This window comes from Bos taurus, chromosome 27 (assembly GCF_002263795.3).
Source record: "Bos taurus isolate L1 Dominette 01449 registration number 42190680 breed Hereford chromosome 27, ARS-UCD2.0, whole genome shotgun sequence".
NCBI classification, from domain to species: Eukaryota; Metazoa; Chordata; class Mammalia; order Artiodactyla; family Bovidae; genus Bos; species Bos taurus.
Window position 1 is genome coordinate 34,040,287 of NC_037354.1, and position 22,866 is coordinate 34,063,152.

The window sequence follows — 22,866 nt, forward strand, 5'->3', positions numbered from 1 at the left end:
GTTCAGGAGGGGAAAGTAGGTTTCATTCATGGTCCGGCTCTGGTTTCAGCTGCTTAGAAAGCTGTATTGAGACTCAGAGAGTTTGACTTAGGCCATGAGAATGCTGTGGTCAGTTAACTAATGAGTGTCGATCATGGACCCAAGAGGGAAAAAAGAGCTTGCGTGTCCCATAACAGCAATCTGGTCAGCTTGGCCAAAGACGTGGCCAGATCAAGAGCATTGAGAGTGAAATTCATTTTGAATAATGACCTTGAAAAACGTGACTCTGTGTGTCTAACAGCAAGAGAATTCTCTTGTTTCATGTTCCACACGTTTGCCTGCCTGGCTGCTTCCCTGCTGAGAGGTTCCCTGTTCAACAGTCTAAATCGAATGTTCCAAAAATCTTAAACATTAATTTATTTTTAAGCAAAATTTATTTGATTGGCTCCAAAATTGGTAGCAATTGCTTTTCAATTCATGGATTTCTGCCAGTTCTAGGAACTCAACTAGAGATTAAAATTTTCAGTTATCCAATAAATGGGAAAATCTGGATTTTTTTAAAAAGCCAATTAGATTTTGAGCATTACATGAGACTTTTGGTTACAAGTAGCAAAAACAACCCAATATAGCTTAAGGAAAAGGAAGGATTTGACGAGTGCCTTAAATGGCAACCCACTTCAGTGTTCTTGCCTGGAGAATCCCATGGACGGAGAAGCCTGGTAGGCTGCAGTCCATGGGGTCGCACAGAGTCGGACACGACTGAAGCGACTTAGCAGCAGCTCTAGAATTTCTCATGGGGTTTTTACTTCCCCAGGATTGAGGGGCCCAGCTGTTCAGTAGTCCCTACAACTCTTAATATTTTATTTTTTTCTAACCTGGGGGCTTCATTTTTCTCAGAGCAACTTTCTTTACCAGCCTTTGGTAATCACTCTCACACCCAACTTTGACACGCACAAGAGGACCTGGATTTTTAAATTCAGCTCTAGACTTTGGCTCAGATGGTAAAGAATCTGCCTGAAATGTGGGAGACCCATGTTCGATCCCTGAGTCTGGAAGATCCCCTGGAGAAGGGAATGGCTACCCACTCCAGTATTCTTCCCTGGAGAATTCCATGGAAAGAGGAGCCTGGCAGGCTACAGTCCATGGGGTCACAAAGAGTCAGACACGACCCAGCGACTAACACTAGACTCTTTTGGCCTTAGCACCATCTTCTGAGAAACCTCCATGCCATGAGAGCTAAGTGGAAAAAGAAGCAAATACACAGGCTGAAGTGCAAAAGAGGAGACAAGGCAGAAGTCCAAGTGAACTTGTATCCCCATGGCAGCCACGGGAGCAGAAACAAGGGAAGCCTTGTTTCTAGGGACGATGGTACCAATTTCTGGACTGCATGCCTACTGTCTAGAACTTGTCTCAATGGATCTGGAACATCTGAGGCCATTCTGATGGCCTGGACCACCTTTGAGAGACCCACCTTGCTCGTATCAAAATGGTCCCCTTCGGGCCTTTGCCCTGGACCTGTGATCATCTGGACTAATTCTGGTTTCAGCTATGGCTGAGTGTAACATGTGTATGAAAAATCATCTCTGTTGCTGTCGTAGCTGAAGAAAAAAAATGAATTCAGCTCTGATTTGAAACATCCCAAATAAGTTGATGAATGGGCCAGACATGGGTCACAGACTCATCTATGGACCAATCGATTGAGCCACGTAGGTGGGACTTGAGTTTGATCAAAGTCCAGGAGATGGTGAGGGACAGAGGAGCCCGGCATGCTGCAGTCCAGTCCATGGGGTCACAAAGAGTCGCACACGACTGAGCGACTGAACAACAACCAAGGTGGGATAGGGGGACGGATTCAAATTAAAGCAGGGACCCATTGGTACCTGAGGAAGAACACGGAGACTCCTTCCCAGGAATCAGAGAAGTTGGGGCTGGAGAAGGGCATTTTTCAGGCGATCCAAGGTGTGGGGAGGGGAGGGGTCTTCCTCAAAGCTGAGACGTGTGGCCAAGTACCCTGGGTGAGTAGACACTGGGGCCAGTTCCGCCTGACTGGTAATTATAAGATGCTTTCCAGCTCTTCCTCCCTTCCCACCGCAAGCCCTCCCAGCCCTCACCCCAAACGCTCACTGGCTTTTGGCCCCACATGGTTAGCAGCGGTCCTCTTCTGAATCAATGACGCCGATGGAAACCGTATTGTTACTGTTTTCTGGGATGACCGAGCTCGGCACAGACCGCTCTTGCCAAAGTCACCTGAAGCAATGTGGGTGGAGGTACTCTTTTCCTCATGGATTATTCCACCTGCAGTTAACTCACGCTTTATTTTACTTCCCTTTTCACATCTGTTGCCCGGCTCGGCCCTCTGCCACCTGGTATGACTATTTTTCCCCTCTTCCTTCCATATTGAACAACCCTATCCTTCCCCTCTGTGGGGGCACAGCCCCCAGCAGCCCTGGCAATGTGTCTGCTTCCTCATAAACAGTCAAGACTTGTGCAATCTTAGCGTGAGAAGGGCCTGTAACAATCAGCCGATCTAATGATTTATCTTCCCTGGGGAGAAAAATGAAGCTAATATACCTGAATTTCTCAAGGTCGCTCAGGACAGCAGGGGCACAGGATAGCTGAGGTCTTGGTGCTTTCTGGTACCTAGCACAGTGATGTCGCCAGGAACTGGATAAAATGACCAGCCAAAAATAGAAACAGAAGGTGGTACAGGGAACCACTCAAGCAGTTCCTCGGGTCCTGTGACTAAAATCCCCCACCCCCATCATGCTTTTCTTATTCTCTTTTAAAATAAACCTGTCCCCCTTTATGGACACGTGCACTGCAGGACTCTCACCAAGGCAGGATGGGCAAATAGTAATCAAGCCACTGTCATGATCTGTGGGGAATGGGAAAAAAAAAAACCCCAAACCAAAATCCTCAACCAAGCAAACAAAACACACATTAGTGATGGTCCCTAACCATGGACTTCCCTGGTGGCTCAGACGGTAAAGCGTCTGCCTACACTGCGGGAGACCTGGGTTCAATCCCTGGGTAGGGAAGATCCTCTGGAGAAGGAAATGGCAACCCACGCCAGCACTCTTGCCTCGAAAATCCCACGGACTGAGGAGCCTGGTAGGCTCCATGGGGTCCATGGGGTCGCAAAGAGTCAGACACGACTGAGCGACTTGACTAACCATGAGAACGTTTTCAACCGGTTTGGGGAGAAAGGGCAAAAATATTTGATCGGTTTAGGAGATCGGAATGTGATGTCATCGAACACATGTGGAGACCAGGTTCCCAATACTGCCCTAGCTCTGCCTCTTGTCTTTATCTCATGTAAAAGAAAATGGAATAAAAACTTTCTCCAACCTCCATAAAAATGCCCCCAAATCTCTCCAGTTTACTCTAGAGTAAACCTAAGTATTATGGGAAAGGGATAAATTTCATGTCCTGGGAGCTCAGAGGATGAGAAGAGTGTTTGGGGAGACTCCTCTCCAGGGCTCTGATCAACACCCCTCTTCTGACACCATCAGCTCATCTGACGTACGAGAAACTGAAATTCTATAGCGGGATGGGAAGAAGAGGAGCCGAACTCAGATTGTCTTGTTGGTCAAGTTTCAAGCAATCATATGGAAGCCACAGAAGTGCTCAGTTTTTAAAACATGAAATAGCGCTACAAGGCTCATCAACAAAAATAGCCCCTTGCTTCAACTGTCATCCTTGCCTGGGAGGCAGTCACCATCAACTCAGCTATATCCGATGCTGTTTACTTTCCTAGTATTATATGTCATGCTTATGCTGCTAGTTCTTGATTTTTCCTTCTATGGCTATCTTACTCCAGAATGTGAGATTCTAGCTTCCTAATTACTCTCCCTTCCAGTTACGTAACAACTTTTATCAAATCAATATTCTGTGTTTACGTCAGTAAGGTAATAATGTGATGTTTACATTGACAATGCAAACATTGTTCAGAGAAGTGCCCTGCAGCACATGTTGATAACTTTTTCCTTTCCCATATAACTTTTTGTTTTTCCTGGAATTAATGATTGCCTCTTTGTTGTTGTTACTATTATTTAATTGGTTTTCTATGTGTCTTGAATTCATCTTCTAACTATAAATTATAAAATTATAACTTAAGCATTATAAATTTCTTAGTATTATAAATAAGAACATAATCCTATAACTAACAAGAACTATAAAATTCTTCCTAATACAGTCAAACATATCCAGATCTTATTTTTTCCTTTGAATGTGTCCAAGATTCAACAATCTTGGATTTCTCTGTCCTCCAGAAAGCAGATACGGACTGCTTTCCCCCTGGGTTTGCTGCACAGCTATGATTTGGAAACTTTCCTTCACTTTAATTCCGGGAATTCTTTCCACCTCTCTCCTGTCTTTGGCCTATTTTTCAGGGATCTTGGTTTGTCTCTTCCTTTGGTAGGGAGGAGTACATCTTCCGGTAGCTTTTTGAGAATAAGGGAATGGCAAGTGAATTTTTTGAGACAACGGATGCCTGAAAAATATCTTTATTCTGTTTTCATGATTGGTTTACACTTTGGTTGGGTATAGAAGTCTAGGTTATAAATCGTTTTATCCTTTCAGTGCCTTTGGAAGGCCTTGAGCCCTTTGTCCTGCTGTTCAGAAGTCTGAAGCCATTTTGACTCCTTGACTTCTCCGTGTGATATACTTCTTTCTGGAAGTTTTGGGGCCTTCTCTTGATCCCCGAGGTTCTGAAGTCTCACAGCGATGTGAGATGTGTCTTGGTGTGTGTCTTTGTGTGGGTCTGCTTTCACTCTTTGTCCTGGACACTCACTGGCCATTTTTTAAAAATTATTTATTTTAGTTGGAGGATAATTACAGTACTGTGGTGGTTTTTGCCATACATCCACATGAATCAGCCATAGGCACATACGTGTCCACTTTCCTCTGGGACCCCTCCCACCTCCCTCTCCACCCCATCCCTCCAATTGACATACTTCAGTTCCGGGACTCATCTTCATTTAGTTTCTCTGTTTTCTCTTTTCATAACTCTCGTTTAGCAGATATTGAGTCTCCTGAATTTATATCAATTTTTTTTCATCTTTCTTACTTTCCAACTTTTTGTCTTTCTATTTCAGCTTTTGGTAGATTCCCTCAATTTGACCTTTCAACCCTCTGAAAGAATTTCTTTCTCTATCATATTTGTAACCTCTGTGACGTCTTTTTTGTTTTCTGTATGCTCTCTCTCTCATTAAAAGGCATCCTGATATTTTTAGAAAATTACTATCATTTTGAAAATGAACACAGTATCTTTTTTTTACCTCAATGTTATATTAATAGTATTTTTTCCATCCCTGCATTGCCTTTGTTTCTTCAAAGTGCTCCCTTTTTCCCTCCGTTTGTTTTAGTCTACCTTTTACGTTGGAGGATTCCCCCAAATATTCAATTTTTTTTTTGGTGGCACTGTGTGACTTCTGGGATCTTAGTTTCCTGATCAGTGAGAGCCTGGAGTCCTAACCCCTGGACCGCCGGGGAGTTCCCTTCTCTACAGTCCTTGATGGTGGTTCATAGTTACCAGTGAGGCACTAAAATCTACTTGAAACTGTTGAGCATAACTGTGGGTTTGAAGACAGGTGGGCTGTGTCAAAGCCGTTGAACCGGGAGACAAATGCTTGATTTTTTCTCTTGGGCTGGACCGTTTCCCAGTGAGATTACTCCTCCACATTCCTGCTAGGGGTTAGGGGTGGACATTGTGGAAATTTAAGCTTTCTTCAGCATTTTTTCCAGCCAAATATAGACGGAGGCCGGGGCAAGTGGTGGCACTCTGTTCAGTACACGGGCTTTCGATGACTCCACCCCTGACTGCTGTTCCACTCTCATTTCTGTCCTCGGTGGAGCCTAGATCCTCAGCCCCAAGGCTTCCGTGTTCACTCTTCTTCCTTCTCACGCAAGCTTTCAACCCATCTTCCTGTTTCCAGCCCCACCCTAACCACACCTCCTCCACCACCCAGTTCAGAGGCTCCTGGTCCTTGAATTCTTGAGCCTGTCTGGGGCTTGGAGATGCTGAACTGCTGGTTTCTTGGTGCTTCCAATCTTCACAGGTCTAGGTTTTTCTGATATAATAGGTTAGTTTCCACTGATCATAGCTTTTGTGTTTTTTAAAAGGTTTAACATTTTTTGTTGGTTGTTGCTGTTTTCACATTCTTTGTCCTTGAGGATGTATGTTCCTTTCCTCCTTTGCTATCATTTTAGTGGAGGCTTAAGAGACAGCAGAGATAAAATTACGTGTCCAGTAGACCATGCTTAACTGGGATTTCCATGTGCCTGTTTGAAAATCCACTGTTCCAGCTTTATTTCTTTCCCTCCCTCCCTTCCGTCCTTTTTCTTTCTTCCTCATTCCTTTTCCTCTTTCTCTCTCTCTTAGAATGCTGTTCCTCCCTCTTTGAATGTGTTGGGAAGGCTGATGTCCTCTGCTCTTTAAAATATAATACTTTGAATATAAACAGCACCTTGGACTCTGGCTTTAATTTGAACACATCACGGTTCTGCAGTGGATTTAGAAATATCAACAACCCACAGTCTGCGCTTCTGAATCTCTTGCCTTCCTGTGCTTGCTGAGAAAACTCTTCGGTATTTTTAGGAAGTGGAGTACTGGCATTTCATCCACTACAGGTCCGACAACCTTTGTTCAGAGTTTAAGTTTCAGAATGGTGGTCCAGGGAGCATAGGGAGAGAGGGCGAAGAGTATATTCTTGACCAGCAGGGCAAACAGGGCCAGGTGAGGATGGGACTGGGTATTAATTAGTTGATGAATTAATTTAAAAATATATATTGTCTACTATATTCCAGGCACTGTCATAGGTAGAGGGAGTATGTGCATGCTCAGTCACTCAGTCGTGTCTGACTCTTTTCGACCCCTTGGACTGTAACCCACAAGGCTTCTCCGCCCATGGAATTCTCCAGGCAAGAATACTGGAATGGGTTGCCATTTCCTACTCCAGGGGATCTTCCCGACCCAGGGAATGAACCTTCATCTCCTGCATTGGCAGGCAGATTCTTTACCACTGAGTCACCTGGGAAGCCTGTCACAGACAGAGGAAATGAGTAAGACATTCAGAGTCCAGTGAGGGAAGGCAAACAACTAAGAAAACACAAGGTAAGTGTATATGTCCTTTATGCTCAATGAAATTAATTTAGCATCTACTGTACATCAGGCCCTGTACTACCATACTTTCATTTTATTTATTCCTTACAGTAACACTGTGTGTGGGGCATTATCATTACCCATTTTAATATAAGGAAGCTGTCAAAATAGAGGAATATACAATTTGCCCTCCCTCTGTCTCTTCCTCCTTTCTTTCTTCCTTATTTTTTCCCCTTTTCTTTCTTTCCTCCTTTCTCAATCTCCCCCCTCCTCCTTCTCTCTCATCTCTCTCTAGGGGAGAGGTGAGCCCTCTCTCCTCTTTGGCCAGGCACCTGAGTGCCCACCATCCTGGGCTCAGCGTCCACAGTCTCAGAGTCCACTGAGCCCCTGCTTTCTGCAGAACCGAAAGCAGGGGCTCTGCTTGGTGCCTGAAACTGGCTCTTCATCCCTGCACATCACCCCTCTCATCTCCTCCCTCCCAACTCCAAATCCAGGAAGAGCATCTCAGGTTGGACCAGAGAAAGAAAAGAACATCCCGCAGGTAACTAGCAGTGTTTCTGAGTGCTGTCTTCAGCTTGGAAAGAAACAAGGGAGAAGAAACAAGTCATGAAAACATTGACCAAAAACTGTCCCAAACTACAAAAAAACTCATGCCCTTTTCTCCTTCTCATTCCCCCACCCCCCTTTCCTTATTCTTGTAACAAAAATGTACCAGGGTATTGAGACACCAGCTAAGGAACGACTGTGAGCACAGAGGGCCAGGGAGGGGCTGGGGTTAGACCTAGAGAGATTTTTTTTTTTTTAATTTTTTTTGACCACACCACACAGCGTGTGGGATCTTAGTTCCCCAATCAGGGATCGAACCCGTGTTCCCTGCAGTGGAAGCTGAAGTCTGAATTACTCAGCCACCAGGGAAGTCCCTAGAGAGATTTTTTAGAAAAGCAGATCAGCTGTTCCCCAGAGAAAGGTCAAGGGGTCACGGGGGTGACTGGGGGAGAGGGAAGCACACACACACTCTCCTCTATGAATTTAATCAGTTTTTCCGTTTTTAAAACTGTCTCTAAAACAGGAAATTGCTTGGGTCTCTTGAACCGAGGGGCTCAGGTCTGGCCTCCCTCCTTATCACTATCACCTTGTTCCTTGGCCATGTGGAGGTGGCTTCCTACAGTTGATGAGAAGCTGGCTTTCTTGTGCAAGGAGCCTTGTTCTTCCCAAACCAGGGCAGGTAAGTGAAGGCCGGAGATTCCTGAGGGGCTCCTCTCACTAACGATGAGATAGAGAAGGTTTGGGGGGTGGGTGAAGGCACCTGAACACCCTGAGTGTTGAGAAAGGGAGGCGGGAGTGGGGTACGGACAGAGGTGCTGCTAAATTCTGGATGCCACCACCTAGATCCAGACCAATTCTCAAGGGAGGTCCTCCCACACCCACAGGAAGGCCAAAAAGAGGTTCGAAATTCAAATTATTTTTGGTGCTTGGGAGATGGGAGGGGAGTGAGAGAGGGCAGTGATAGTAAACAGAACAGAAGGGGAAAGAAAAAAAATGAAAGGCTTGATCAGTATCTTTCCTAAGAAGCAGCTCAGGATGATGTATGGCAAAGGTGATCAGACTCGCAGCTGGACTTGAATGATGTTTTCTGTTATGTATCCACGGGTTAGCCTGTGATGGGGAATATTTACAAATTTCATATAACTTTGGTGTCTGCCCTGAAAGCAGAGTCTTTTTATATGCCCTCTCCTTTTTTTGGCCGCTGTTTTTGAGGTGATGGGGCAGAGATGTTTCGCCCACACTGTACCCACATGCTCTCTCTGCTTCTCTCAAGACAGTTCCTGGTCTCAGTTTCCCCCGACAGCTTCTGTCCTTTCATGCATATCATAGCTTGTTTTGTTATTGTTGTTGTTTTTGCTCTGGGTAAGGAGGATAGGATCACCGTAGGAGCGACAGATAAGCATGGGCCCTGTGATGAGAGGCGAGAAAACATCAGCTATATTTGAGAATTCAGAGGAGGGAGCAATAAAAGATCCTTGGTACTTTGTTCTTTTCAGGTCTCAGTTTCTCTCATCTCTGAAAATGGATGATTACGTGAGGAAGGGTTGCCAGGTAGACCATAGATACTAGACCTGCAGTTCGATTTGAATTTCAGACAAATAGCGGATACGTTACTAAAAGTCTGATGTTACAATTCTGTGTATTTGAGGTAGTTCTTAAGTCACCTTGGTAGCTCAGGTGGTAAAGAATCCGCCTGCAATGCAGGACATGCAGTTCGATCCTTGGGTTGGGAAGATCCCCTGGAGGAGGGCATGGCAACCCATTCCAGTATTCTTGGCTAGAAAATCCCATGGATGGCGGAGCCTGGTGGGCTACAGTCCATAGGGTCACAAAGAGTCGGACATGACTGAGCAACAACACACTTAAGTCACCTCCCCTGGGTGGTGTTTAAAGGATCGGCCCCCACAGGACTCAGTCTTAGGAGAATCAGTTTCTCCATCTCCTGGAGATGGATAGACAGCCAGGTCTCATGTGCGCCTGCCCATCTGTCTCTGCTCCCACCTGCCCTTTCACACCAGCCTTCTCTCTCTTCTAAAAAAGGAAACAAAGGCATTGCCCTTTGTTGTAAAAACCTCCAGGGTGGAGACAGGGGGTGAGTAAAAATATCTCTGTTTGCACTGCTGTATTTAAAATAGATAACCAATAAGCAAAATAATTACTTTTGAAAAAACGTTAAAATAAAAATAGGATGAGGGACTTCACTGGTGATCTAGTGGGTAAGACTTCTTGCTTCCACTGCGGGGGACATGGGTTCCATTCCTGGTTCAGAAACTAAGATCCCACATGCCACTCTCCACGGTCAAAATAAACATCGGTGTTTGCGTTGAGAAAGCAAAAGCCTTTGTAACTGAGGTGCAAGTCACTTTGCAAGGTAGGTGGCTTCCAATGTATGATCTTCTGTAAAACTTGGAAGAAAAAATCCTAACTGAGTTGACCACTGATAGATCATTATAGTAATTAAAAAAAAAGAAGACTTTATTTTTAAGAGCAGTTTCAGGTTTGCAGGAGAACTGAGCAGACAGTACAGAGAGTTGCCATATGCTCCCCCCAACCTCCCCCACAGAGTAATTTTGGAAGTGATGGCTGACCTACAGTTCAAAGGAGTTCAAAAAATTGAGCAACACTGCCAAATTCAGCTCTGCTGAAAAGCAGATTTCCTTTTGTTTTATTTTTTTTATAAACTTTTAATTTTATATTAGAGTTATAGCCTATTAACAATGTTGTGATAGTTTCAGGCGGACGGGATAGGGACTCAGCCATACACATACATGTATTCTCCCCCAAAACTCCCCTCCCATCTAGGCTGCCACATAACATTGAGCAGAGTTCTCTGTGCTATACAGTAGGTCCTTGTTGGTTATCCGTTTTAAATCCAGCAATGTGCCCATGTTGATTCTAAACTCCCTAACTCTCCTTTCCCCCACCCTTCCCATAAGTTTGTTCTCTAAGTCTGTGAGTCTGCTTCTGTTCTGTATCATGTCTTTTTAAGATTCCACGTATAAAGGACGTCATATAATACTTCTCCTTCCCTGTCTGACTTATCTCACTCTGCATGACAGTCTCTAAGTCCATCCATGTTGTTGCACGTGGCCTTATTTCATTATTTTTAATGGCCGAGTACACACACACAGTAAAACTCCACTGTATGTATGTACTCCATCTTCTTTATCCATTCCTCTGTTGGAGGACATTTAGGTTGCTTCCGTCTCTTAGCTATTGTGAACAGTGCTCTGATGACATGAAAACAGATTTTAAGTCCCCTAGCAAAGCTGAACTGGCTGGAAATCTTTGCACAGGGTTTGTGTTCACTCAGTCATAACAGACCCTGCTCTGAAGCCTTCTTCTGATTAACCCTAAACACTGCTGTAACAAAACTCCATACAGCCCCATCTATTTGTTCAGGTCAACAAGTTTCCTCAGTGCATGAAAATAAGAAATAGGGATCGTATTGGTGCTATACCTGCTCATTCTTGCACCAAGTAATATTAATTGATGAATATTTGAACTAATTACATACATATGTAAATATATAAAAATAACATATTTTAAAATTCATCCTCATCCATCTCATTAAGAGAATAATTTCCAGTAACATTCTACTGCTTCATGTTTAGTGATCAGTGACATGTATATTTATCTTGTTACAAATTATGGCAATGGTGAGTTAGTCTCCAAAAAAATGTCTTCACACTTGGAGCCTGAAGGTCGCAGGATAGTTTTTAATTTCTAAATTGTAAAATCAATTTATAGAGGCATTTTTGTTTCAGAAAATGGGATGGGATAATCAGTAAGAGATGTCCAAATAATAGATGTTAAAGTAATAAAAGATATCAAAAATATATGACATTTGGATAAACTTCTCTAGAAGTGGAATGAAAATAGAGTTTAAGGAGGAAAGGGAAAAATTTAACATCTCGGACTGTTAAAGAGCTACTTGTTCTTTTCTAAAAAGGAATGGCAGTGTCAAGTTACTATGATACTTGATTTCTATTGGATACCTTTAAAAAGAGTGATATGACAGTTTCATTTTAAAATATCCTATGTTAATTAACAATTGGCAGAACACATTTTTTACAATCACTCAAACTTGTGATTAAAAGTTACAAATGTCAACTTAAAAATGTGTGTAGGGATACATAGTTTTCCAGCATTTAAAAAATTGTTAACTTATTTATTTTCTTTTTGCTGTGCTGGGTCTTTTTTCGGTAAGTGGGTTTTCTCTCCTTGCAGTGAACAGGGGCTACTCTCCAGTTGCTGTGGGAGGGCTTCTCCTGTCGTGGCTTCTGTTGTTGTGGAGCACAGGCTCTAGGCACAAGGGCTCAGTAGTTGCCCAGTCCTGGCCCAGCTGCCCCTTGACATGTGGCATCCTCTTGGACCAGAGATTGAACCTGTGTCTCCTGCAATGGCATATGGATTCGTAAACACTGGCCCACCAGGGAAGTCCTCCAGCAATTCTTAGCAGGTGTTGGTGAAGAAGTTTGATCACTGTTTTATATCATTGTCTCCCTGCCATTTCTGCTCATAATACTTACATTTCTAGACACTTTATAACTTTAAACAATAAAACATGTCAGCATCATTTTACTAAAATTTCAGAGGATTCCTGGTCCCAAGTTCTTGGTTCCCCATCACGCTGCCCTTCTACTCTGAACTGGGTGGTAGTTGCAGGGTCATGATACAAGGGCTTAAATTGGAGAAACCAAAAATAAACCAGCCCCTGGAGCTCACCACGGAACTATTTCAAGAATATGCAGTTACTTTTCATTGGCCATGGTTTGACTCATGGTGTACTCAGTAACATGTAATTACAAAGCTACATTCTAACAGACTTGACTTCTACTCTAATGCTTGCTTGTCACCTTCTGAGTATAGGGGAGCCGCCGCAGTCCTGGATAGTAACTAATTGAAGTCATCTAACAGACCCTGATGTGAACCCCTCATAGAAGACTGACTACCTCAAATAGCAGCCAAGGTTCTGGTGGATTTTCTTTTTAAGGGAGGCAAAAAAAAAAAAAAAAGAATGGAAGCAACCATATGTCCATATGGCAGAGGAAATCCACATGGAGAAGCTCAGTCATAGGGACTGGAGCAGTTGAAGTTGGGGAGAAATGAGGAACTAAAGAGCCTCTTGATAAGGGTGAAAGAGGAGAGTGAAAAAGTTGACTTGAAACTCAGTGCTGAAAAACTAAGATCATGGCATCTGGTTCCATCATTTCATGGCAAATAAAAGGGAAAAAGTAGAAGCAGTTACTTTTCTTTTCTTGGGCTCCAAAATCACCGTGGATGGTGACTGCAGCCATAAAATAAAAGATGCTGCTCCTTGGAAGAAAAGCTATGACAAACGTAGACAGTGTATTAAAAAGCAGAGACACCACTTTGCTGACAAAAGTCCATCTAGTCAAAGCTATGGTTTCTTCAGTAGTCATGTAGAGATGTGAGAGTTGGACCATAAAGAAGGCTGGGCAACAATGAATTGATGCTTTTGAATTGTGGTGCTAGAGAAGACTCCTGAGAGTCCCTTGGACTGCAAGGAGATCCAACCAGTCAATCCTAAAGCAAATCTACCCTGAACATTCATTGGAAGAGCTGTTGCTGAAGCTGAAGCGCCAATACTTTGGCCACCTGATGCAAAGAGCTGACTCATTGGAAAAGACCCTGATGCTGGGAAAGCCTGAGGGCGGGAGGAGAAGGGGCTGCAGAGGATGAGATGGTTCGATAGCATCACTGACTCAATAGACATGAATTTGAGCAAACTCTGGGGGATAGTCGAAGACAGAGGAGTCACAGTCCATGGGATTGCAAAGAGTCAGACATGACTTAGCGACTGAACAACAACATAGTCATTTAACAATGTTGTGATAGTTTCAAATTTGAGAAGCACTGTTATTCACATCAGAACAGAAGAGTAAATGATAGTTCTTTCTGTGATGTACACATTGAGACCTACTCTTGTATTCACTTTCAAATACACAATGTGGTACAGTTAGCTATAGTTACCATGCTGTACAATCCAGCCCCAGAACTGATTTATCTTATAACTGGAAATTTGCACCTTTTGACCACCTTCTCTCCCCCTACATCGACCCCCACCCCCAGCTCCCACCACTCGCCTCTGGCGACCACCAATCTGTTCTCTGTTTCTGTAAGTTCAGGGGTTTTTAGATTCCACATATAAGCGAGTGCGTACAGAATCTGTTTTTCCTCTGTCTTACTTCACTTAGTATAATGCCTTCAAGGTCCACCCATGTTGTTGCAAATGGCAGGATTTCCTTCTTTATGGCTGAAGGGTATTTCATTGAATATATGTCACGTTTTCCTTATCTAGTCATCTGTCAGTGGGCACTGAGTTTGTTTCTCTGTCTTAGCTATGGTGAATAATGCTGCAATGAACCTGGGAGTGCAGATATCTTTTTTGAGATAGTGATTTTGTTTCTTTCTGATATATACACAGAAGTGGAACTGCTGGATCATACGGTTGTTCTATTTTTAATTTTTTGAGGAACCTCCATACTGTTTTCCATAGTGGCTACACCAATTTGCATTCCAACAGGGCCCAAGGGTTCCCTTTTCTCCACATCTTGCTGACTTCTCCTTTGCTGTCTTTTTGATAAAAGCCATCTTTATTCATGTGAAGTGATATTCATTGTGGTTGTGACTTGCATTTCCCCACTGGTGAATGATGCCGAGCATCCCTTCAGGTACCCGTCAGCTATCTGTATATCTTCTTTGGAAAAATGTCTATTCAGCTCTTCTGCCTATTTAAAAAATCAGATTGTTGGTTTTTTCCTTGTTGTTGAGTTACATGACTTCTTTATATATTTTGGATATTAACCCCTTATCAGATATATGATTTATAACATTTCCTCCCATTCTGTAGGGTCCCTTTTCATCTTGTTGATGGTTTTCTTTCCTTTGCTTTCTTCCGGGACAGAAGAATTTTAGTTTGGTGCAGCGCCGTTTGTTTGTTTTTGCTTCTGTTGCCTTTTGTTGCTTTTGGTATCAAATCCAACAAGAATAATTTCCAAGACCAATGTCAAGGAACTTACCCATGTTTTCTTCTAGAGTTTTATGGTTCCAGGTCTTCCATATTTTAATTTGTACAATTTTCTTTTCATGTACTTTTACTTTAAAGTCTTTTGTAGGGGCATTAAATAATTTGAAAAAGTATATTACTAAGCAAAAGAAACATAATGCACATGATATAATGTTTTAAAAATATACAAGAGCATGAATGAATCCTGTCCTCTCTTAACCACCTCAGAAATGATCTCGAGTTCACCACTCTTACTAGCAAAACTATGAAACTTCTCACCTAAAATCAAGGCGCCCATCACAGTTCAACCACTTTTTCCTACCCCAAAGTCATCACCAAAAGTGATGAAGATTGTCTTGGGCACATATAACTTCGGGGAATGCTTATTAACTTTTCTCTCTCTCCTTTGTTGTTGTCAAGTAATCCATTTACAGAGAGAGGAATGAACTGAATAAAGTCATTTTTCCCTCCCCCGGCCCTCTCCATCTCCAAAAGCTTTTCTATTTTCTTGGTTTCTAGTCCACTGAGGACTGGGAAACCACATAACTGGACCTTTTGAAATTAGATCTTCAGCCAGAATCAATAAGCAAGCCTAAAAAAAGCATCTCCGTGAAGACACAGGGACTTGGCTATTCAGAGGCTCTTTCTCTCTTATCTTCCGGTTCAGAGTGCTCTTCCAGAGACTGAAGTTGCCAGAAAGTGACCTCCAGTCAAGACCATGTTCCTGATATGTCTGGCAGCCAGCCAGCACTGTGACATCTTCTGACATCAGATGCTGGAGGGAGCATTTGGCCACTTATCCAATTAGAACATCCAAACTGTCATTATGTATTAGGTGTAAGGATAAATTTAGCTTGTTATTGTTTAATTACTAAATGACGGAATGAAGCTGAACTGGGTTTAACTCTCCAACCTAGTATTACACTTAATTTTAACAAAGTTTGACAGACATGTGGAGTCATTGTACAAATTATGGTGAAATTTGAAAGAAGATTCCTTAGTAAATTACCTGTCTCTGGTGACTCACACTGAACTTCACAGGTCTGGAGGTTCAAACTGCCAGTCAGGTTTCATATATCTTTTCCAGTGGCAGGAGTTTTAATGTGAACGGATACAAAATTGGCTAAAATTTCTTGAAAAATACATCCATGGACTCACAAGTATTTTTAAGTTGAAGATAAAGTTAGTTTTTTTAGTCACAAAGCAACTATAAGATGTCTGTGGTATTTTTAAATTAAAAGCTAGTTATTTGCCTATAAAAGTAACATTTTTCCCCATAATCATAAAATAATACATGCTTAGGGAAGAATACTTGGAAAGTTCAGGAAAAAAAAGACTTTTTAGAATAAAATATTTGTTCATCCTTCCTCTTTTGTCCCTTTTGAACTTTGTACGGCGTGCATGTATTTCCTAATAACAAAATAATGGAAGGACATAAATCCATCTGTCCAAATATCCTGTTTGATTTTCTTTGTTTTGTAATCACCAGCTTGTGTTGAGAATCACTGAGGTAATAGCCAATCCGGTTCACTGACCACCACAGGCATCTCTTGGAATAAACCGGACAGAGTTTATTCCAGCTACCAACTCTGACCACCTTCACCCCAGTATTTTCTAATTGTAGCCCTCATGTAGGCTTGGTGCTGAGGAAATGAATTATGAAACTAGTCTAAGCAAAAATATGTTAACTATAGAACCAAAGCACGGTCATGGATCCAAACCTAAGGTACTAATGTCTGTCTATTCATTCTCTCTCTCTCTCTGATTCCACAGACCCAGTTCTTTCCCTGTAATCTCGGGGAATGCAGGAATCCCAGCCATGCACTGCCTTTATTCAAACTGACGGAAAAACAATGCCATCACATGAATCAATAGGAATGGTGCATTTGGCCAGGAGACTGTTATTTCTGGGGGCTGGATGGGCGCTTCGTTTTGAAGTTTATATTAGCGTCAGATTTAACAGTATGGCAATGTTTTCCAAACTCTGTCACTGGGAAGTAATTCTGGCATGTGTCCGTAAGTACTGTCTCTCTCTATATGTATGAGCATAAGAAGTACTATAGAGTGGGTGGCTCAAACAACAGAAATTTCTTTTCTCAGCGTTCTGGAGGCTGGAGTCCGGGAGGGGGTTGCCAGCTAGGTTGGGCTCTGGCGAGAGCTCTCTTCTAGGATTGCAGATGGCTGCCCTCTTGTGTGTTCACACGGCCTTTCTGTGTGCCCTGGAGACAGGGCGAGATCGCTTCCTCTTCTTATATGGCTATCAGTTCTGTTGGATTAGGACCTCACCCTCATGAGCTCAGTTAACCTTAACTACTTCTTAAAAGGCTCTATCTCTAAATGCAGTCAGATTGTGAGTTAGGTCTTCAACATACACGTTTTATTTTGAGAGGCAGCATAATTCACTGTAATACACACATATCAATATGTATACACTTGTGTATATAAAATTTGATTTTACATACACACTTCCAGGCATTTCATAGAAGTTTTCTCTCTTTTGATTTTACTTTATTAATGTCCCTTACCACTCTTTCCCTTATCCTATAAACAGAAATTGCCAGTGTTCTTCTATCTTCTTCTGTTCTCAAAGCTGAGGATTGGAGCTAAGCAAAAAAGCTTAGGGGACCACTGAACCAAGACTCAGAATTCATGTCTGGCTCTGTGATTCCAAGAGTGTCTCTCTCTCCTTAAAAACCTAAATTCTTTCATCTGTGTAAAACAGGATTGATTATCTATAATCCTGTGAAAGTGTGAAGAAGGAACAGCTAATAATTTGTCATGTAATGTGAGCTCTTTTTAGTAAAAGTTTCAAAATGAAATGCAAAGATTTTAATCCAAAGGTATGAAACTGTTAAAATTTAACTGACATTCTCAGCAATTACCATGTGCCCTAAGAACATTAACTCACTGAATCTCAACAACAGTGGTATAAGATAGTTATGTGTTATCACCACCTTCTCTGTTTTATAGAAATACAGAAAAGTAGGGTATCTGGTGCATGACTACACAGCTCATTTGGGAGAGAGTCAGGAGTCACATCCCTGGTGGTAGCTTGGTGTTAGAGACCAGTTACCATGAAGCCACAAACTATGAAATTGCTGCTTATTCACTTCTAATTGTGTGACTACCTTGTTCAAAAACCTCCACTAGCTCTTTTTTTTTTTTTGATGTGGACAATTTTTTAAAGTCTGTATTGAATTTGTTACAATGTTGCTTCTGTTTTATGTTTTCTTGACCAAGAGGCATGTCAGATCTTAGCTCCAATACTTTGGCCACCTGATGCAAGGAGCCAACTCATAGGAAAAGACCCTAATGCTGGGAAAGATTGAGGGCAGTAGGAGAAGGGGGCAACAGAGGATGAGATGGTTGGATGGTTTCACTGAGTCAGTGAGCATGAGTTTGAGCTAACTCCGGGAGATAGTGAAGGACAGAGAAGCCTGGCATGCTGCAGTTTATGGGGTCACAAAGAGTCAGGCATGACTTAGCTACTGAACAACAACACAGTATAAAATTATGTGGTTGTAACAGTAATTTTTTTCCATGGGGATGGTCTTGATCCCTGTCTCCTGTACAATGTCATGACCCTCCATCCATAGTTCATCAGGCACTCTGTCAGATCTTGTCCCTTAAATCTATTTCTCATATCCATTGTGTAATCATAAAGGATTTGATTTAGGTCATACCTGAGTGGTCTAGTGGTTTTCCCTACTTTCTTCAATTTAAGTCTGAATTTGGCAATAAGGAGTTCATGGTCTGAGCCACAGTCAGTTCCCGGTCTTGTTTTTGCTGACTGTATAGAGCTTCTCCATCTTTGGCTGCAAAGAATATAATCAGTCTGATTTCAGTGTTGACCATCTGGTGATGTCCATGTATAGAGTCTTCTCTTGTGTTGTTGGAAGAGGGTGTTTGCTATGACCAGTGCGTTATCTTGGCAAAACTCTATTAGCCTTTGCCCTGCTTCATTCTGTACTCCAAGGCCAAACTGGCCTGTTACTCCGGGTGTTTCTTGACTTCCTACTTTTGCATTCCAGGCCCCTATAATGAGAAGGACATGTTTTTTGGGTGTTAGTTCTATGAGATGGCTGGATGGCATCACCGACTATGCACATGAGTTTGGGTGAACTATGGGAGTTGGTGATGGACAGGGAGGCCTGTCGTACTGCGATTCATGGGGTCGCAAAGAGTCAGACATGACTGAGCGACTGAACTGAACAGTATTTACCTGGTCAGTCCCTCACTGAGGAATATGACAGTGATTTCCAAATTTCACTATTATGAGCAATGCTGCAGCGAATGTATTATTTGACATATATACTCTTGGCTGTTCTGATTCACCCACCACTTCGAGGGGAACTTGAAAGACTGAGAAAGCTGGACAGACCACCAAGAAGCTGCCTAGGCCTGAACCAATGTGCTTTTTATCATAAAGGAGGGCACTGGAAGCGGGAATATCCTCAGCGCCCTACTGGGGGACGCTGGAGAGGCAACCCTGACCAGCCCCAGTTCTTTGTGAATAAGCTGGATGAGAGAGCCCACATACTGAACAATGTGGCCCGAGGGCCTGCCTTGGCTATGGATCCCACTTGATCCACTCTCATTATCCCAGCGGAGCCTTGGGTCACCCTTGATGTGGCAGGTAAAACTGAATTTCCTGTAGACACTGGAGCTGCCTGCTCTGCTCTGACTCGCCAGCTGGCCCCCTCTCCATCTGTGGACCACACCATGACAGGAGTTGGTGGACAGCCCAAGGGAGGGCAATCTACATCTCTCCTTGGCTTCCCAGGTGGCACATTGGCAAAGAATCCACCTGCAATGCAGGAGACACAGGAGGCTTGAGTTCAGTCCCAGGATTGGGAAGATCCCCTGGAGGAGGAAATGGCAACCCACTCCAGTATTCTTGCCTGGGAAATCCCATGGACAGAGCAAGCTGGTGGGCTACAGCCTAAAGGGTCTCAAGGTGTTGGATGTGACCGAGCACAAGTTATATGGGAGGAAAAAATGGTTAATAGGTTCAGATAATTGTTCGCTGAGTGAATAGAACTGAATAGAACAATAGTAGTTTGAGTTATCTTTCGAGAAATGGATGGTACTTGGCTACTGAAACCAATAGCAACTCTACAAAATAACCAGCTAGCATTAGAAGTGCAATGGCCTTGGAGCAATTTATCTTTGTGCAAAATGAACTGGCCTGAACCAAGATCAACCACTGACCTTGGCCTCTTCAGTCCCACACTTTCCCCAACAGAAGTCACTGGCCCCAGCTGCAACCTGGTACCTTATATAATGCGTGTCTTTAAGGACAGAGAACAATGCGGTTCCCTGGAGGGTGCCCTGGCTCAGCACTGAAGGTTGTTAGGGCACTTGGTAACCCAGCCGTGAACACTGAAAATGAATAGAAAGTGCATAAATGGCTAGAGTATAAGACTCTCTGTTTAAACTCTTAGGTTCTGGACCAGTAGTCTCCATTGTCATGGGAAGGTTCCTGTATCAATACTAAGATTCTCCACCCTGGGTTCCAGAAACATCTCTGCCACTAACCAGCTGCAAAACCTTGAGCAAGTTGTTGAACCTCATTTGCACTGACACATCAGGGGAGTGAAATCGCTGCTGTGAAAGGCCCTTTCTGACATTCCTTTCCCCACAGGCAGAGTCTCATTTTCAGATGTCTGGGCTGTTTATTGCACTGAAAAAAAACCTCATAAAATCAGTCAATGGAAATATTTTCAAAATGTGTCAGAGATGGTCAATGGACCACAGCAGGGCTCAGACTCAATTGACCATCTTTGCCTCTATGGTAGAAGGTGATGGGGGTCTTCTGAGGAAGCACCAGAAATACAGAAGTCAGACTGGGGACAGGTCCTGGCCAGGGACAAGTCTGGCAGTAAACGGGGCTTCCCAGTGAAGGAGAAGCATCACTGGAAGTGTACCAGTGACCCTTCTCCTAGCCTATCACCAGAGTCAAACTGCCCCGGTCTTCTCAGGCCTATTTCTTTTTTTTTTTTTTTTAATATAAATTTATTTATCTTAGTTGGAGGCTAATTACTTTACAATATTGTAGTGGTTTTGCCATACATTGACATGAATCCTCCATGTGTGTACATGTGTCCCCCATCCTGAACCCCCCTCCCACCTCCCTCCCCATCCCATCCCTCAGGGTCATCCCAGTGCACCAGCCCTGAGCACCCTGTCTTATGCATCCAACCTGGACTAGTGATTCATTTCACATATGGTAATATACATGTTTCAATGCCATTCTCCCAAACCATCCCACCCTCGCCCTCTCCCACAGAGTCCAAAAGACTGTTCTATACATCTGTGTCTCTTTTGCTATCTCGCATACAGGGTTATCATTACCATCTTTCTAAATTCCATATATATGTGTTAGTATACTGTATTGGTGTTTTTCTTTCTGACTTACTTCATAATAGGCTCCAGTTTCATCCACCTCATTAGAACTGATTCAAATGTATTCTTTTTAATGGCTGAGTAATACTCCATTGTGTATATGTACCACAGCTTTCTTCTCCATTCATCTGCTGATGGACATCTAGGTTGCTTCCATGTCCTGGCTATTGTAAACAGTGCTGGGATGAACATTGGGGTACACGTGTCTCTTTCAATTCTGGTTTCCTTGGTGTGTATGCCCAGCAGTGGGATTGCTGGGTCATATGGCAGTTCTATTTCCAGTTTTTTAAGGAATCTCCACACTGTTCTCCATAGTGGCTGTACTAGTTTGCATTCCCACCAATAGTGTAAGAGGGTTCCCTTTTCTCCACACCCTCTCCAGCATTTATTGCTTGTAGATTTTTGGATAGCAGTTCTCAGGCCTATTTCCTGAGAACTGCTTCCAACTCCTTCCAGGACCTCCTCCCAAGTGAACCAGTGCATGCGGTGGTACTTTCTCACTGTGTGCCATTTTCATGGCCCTTCCAGGAGCAATACAAGGCTGCCTCAGCCTCTGAGTGACACTTGCATCCTTTCAGCGAGCTTTGCCTCCCAGGCATCCAATACAGTAGTGCTCAGGAAATATTTGCGGCTCTGTGAATGAGTGACTCAGGCAAGCTCCCTGGGGGACTAGAGTTTTATGGGCTTTAATATGAACCATACCATGGAACTGGAGACTTTTCCCTCATTGCTCCCACTGGAAACTGTCCGTTCCAGTTGGATTTGCTGGCAGTTGGATGGAATTTTGTTCCTTTTCACGCTGAAAACCGTAATCTAATTTTTAAATTAAAAAAACATTTTCATAGCACCTACCTCACGTTCCGCAGTAATCCAAACATTCTACAAATGTTAATTCATTTATTCTTTGCAAGCATCCAGATGTAGAAAATAAGACCAAGAAAGGTTGTCACTTTGCTCTGAGATCAAAGCTAATAAGCTCCAGAGCTGGTGTTCAGACCCAGGCCATCTGGTTGTGGAGTATACGCTTTGCCTGAAATGTATGTGACTAGCAAAAATCTTCATGAGCAGAAAAAACAACAACAAAAAAAGATGTTGATGTATTTATTTCAAAGGAAATGCTCTTTCTCTTGTGTCCCCCTTTCCTTCCTCATTCAAAGCAAAATGTTCTAAAGCAAACAGTCTTTTTTCACACCTGAGAGAGCGAGGAGGCTCATTTTTGCTTTGGCAATCAAAATGGAAGAGGAAACTTGTGTGGTTTCATCACCGGTGTTTTCGGGGCGTGTGCTCTGCCTGATCCTGCCTGCCTCCCGGCTCATCTGGCTGGCCCCCACCCCTTTCTCCAAGCTTTGCTGCCTCAGGTCCCAGAGACTTTTAACAGTCTGTCTTTCCCCTGCATCTCTGGGTCACGGACCAGCCTTTGCGGCAATCCCCCCCAGCCAGACTTTGAGCCTCGACGTCTTCTTAGGCCCTCCCCTCAGTCAAAGCTTTGCAATTAGGACTCCGACCTCATCAACTGCAACTGCATCCGAATCCCCAGAAATCGCAGCTCCAGGTCCTCCATCCCGGGGTGAATCCACCGCGTTTCTGGGTTTCGAATGATAGGCGCCTGACAACGCGTACATTTCAATTATCTGTCTTCTCCGTGCGAGGCTGGCGTCAGAACCTGACAGACCTGCCATTGGTAGCCGTGGGACCCAGGGCAAGTTACTTAACGTCTCTGACTCTCGGTTTCCTCATCGTGGAGGGGATTGATACCCATAGGGTGGCCGCGTGGATCGAACGAGATAAGGCAGAGGCTGCG

General features: G+C 43.3%; 1 protein-coding gene across 1 annotated transcript in view; it reads left to right on the top strand.

Annotated features, from left to right (window-relative positions):
• Positions 1-5,977: 5,977 nt before the first annotated feature.
• Positions 5,978-22,866, top strand: part of PLEKHA2 (pleckstrin homology domain containing A2) — an 81,464-nt gene continuing 64,575 nt past the window's right edge. Inside the window, exons 1-3 of the mRNA NM_001427892.1 lie at positions 5,978-6,062; positions 6,787-7,093; positions 8,151-8,306. The gene's annotated coding sequence lies outside the window, so the exon portion shown is untranslated. The remainder of the gene's footprint in view (positions 6,063-6,786; positions 7,094-8,150; positions 8,307-22,866) is intronic.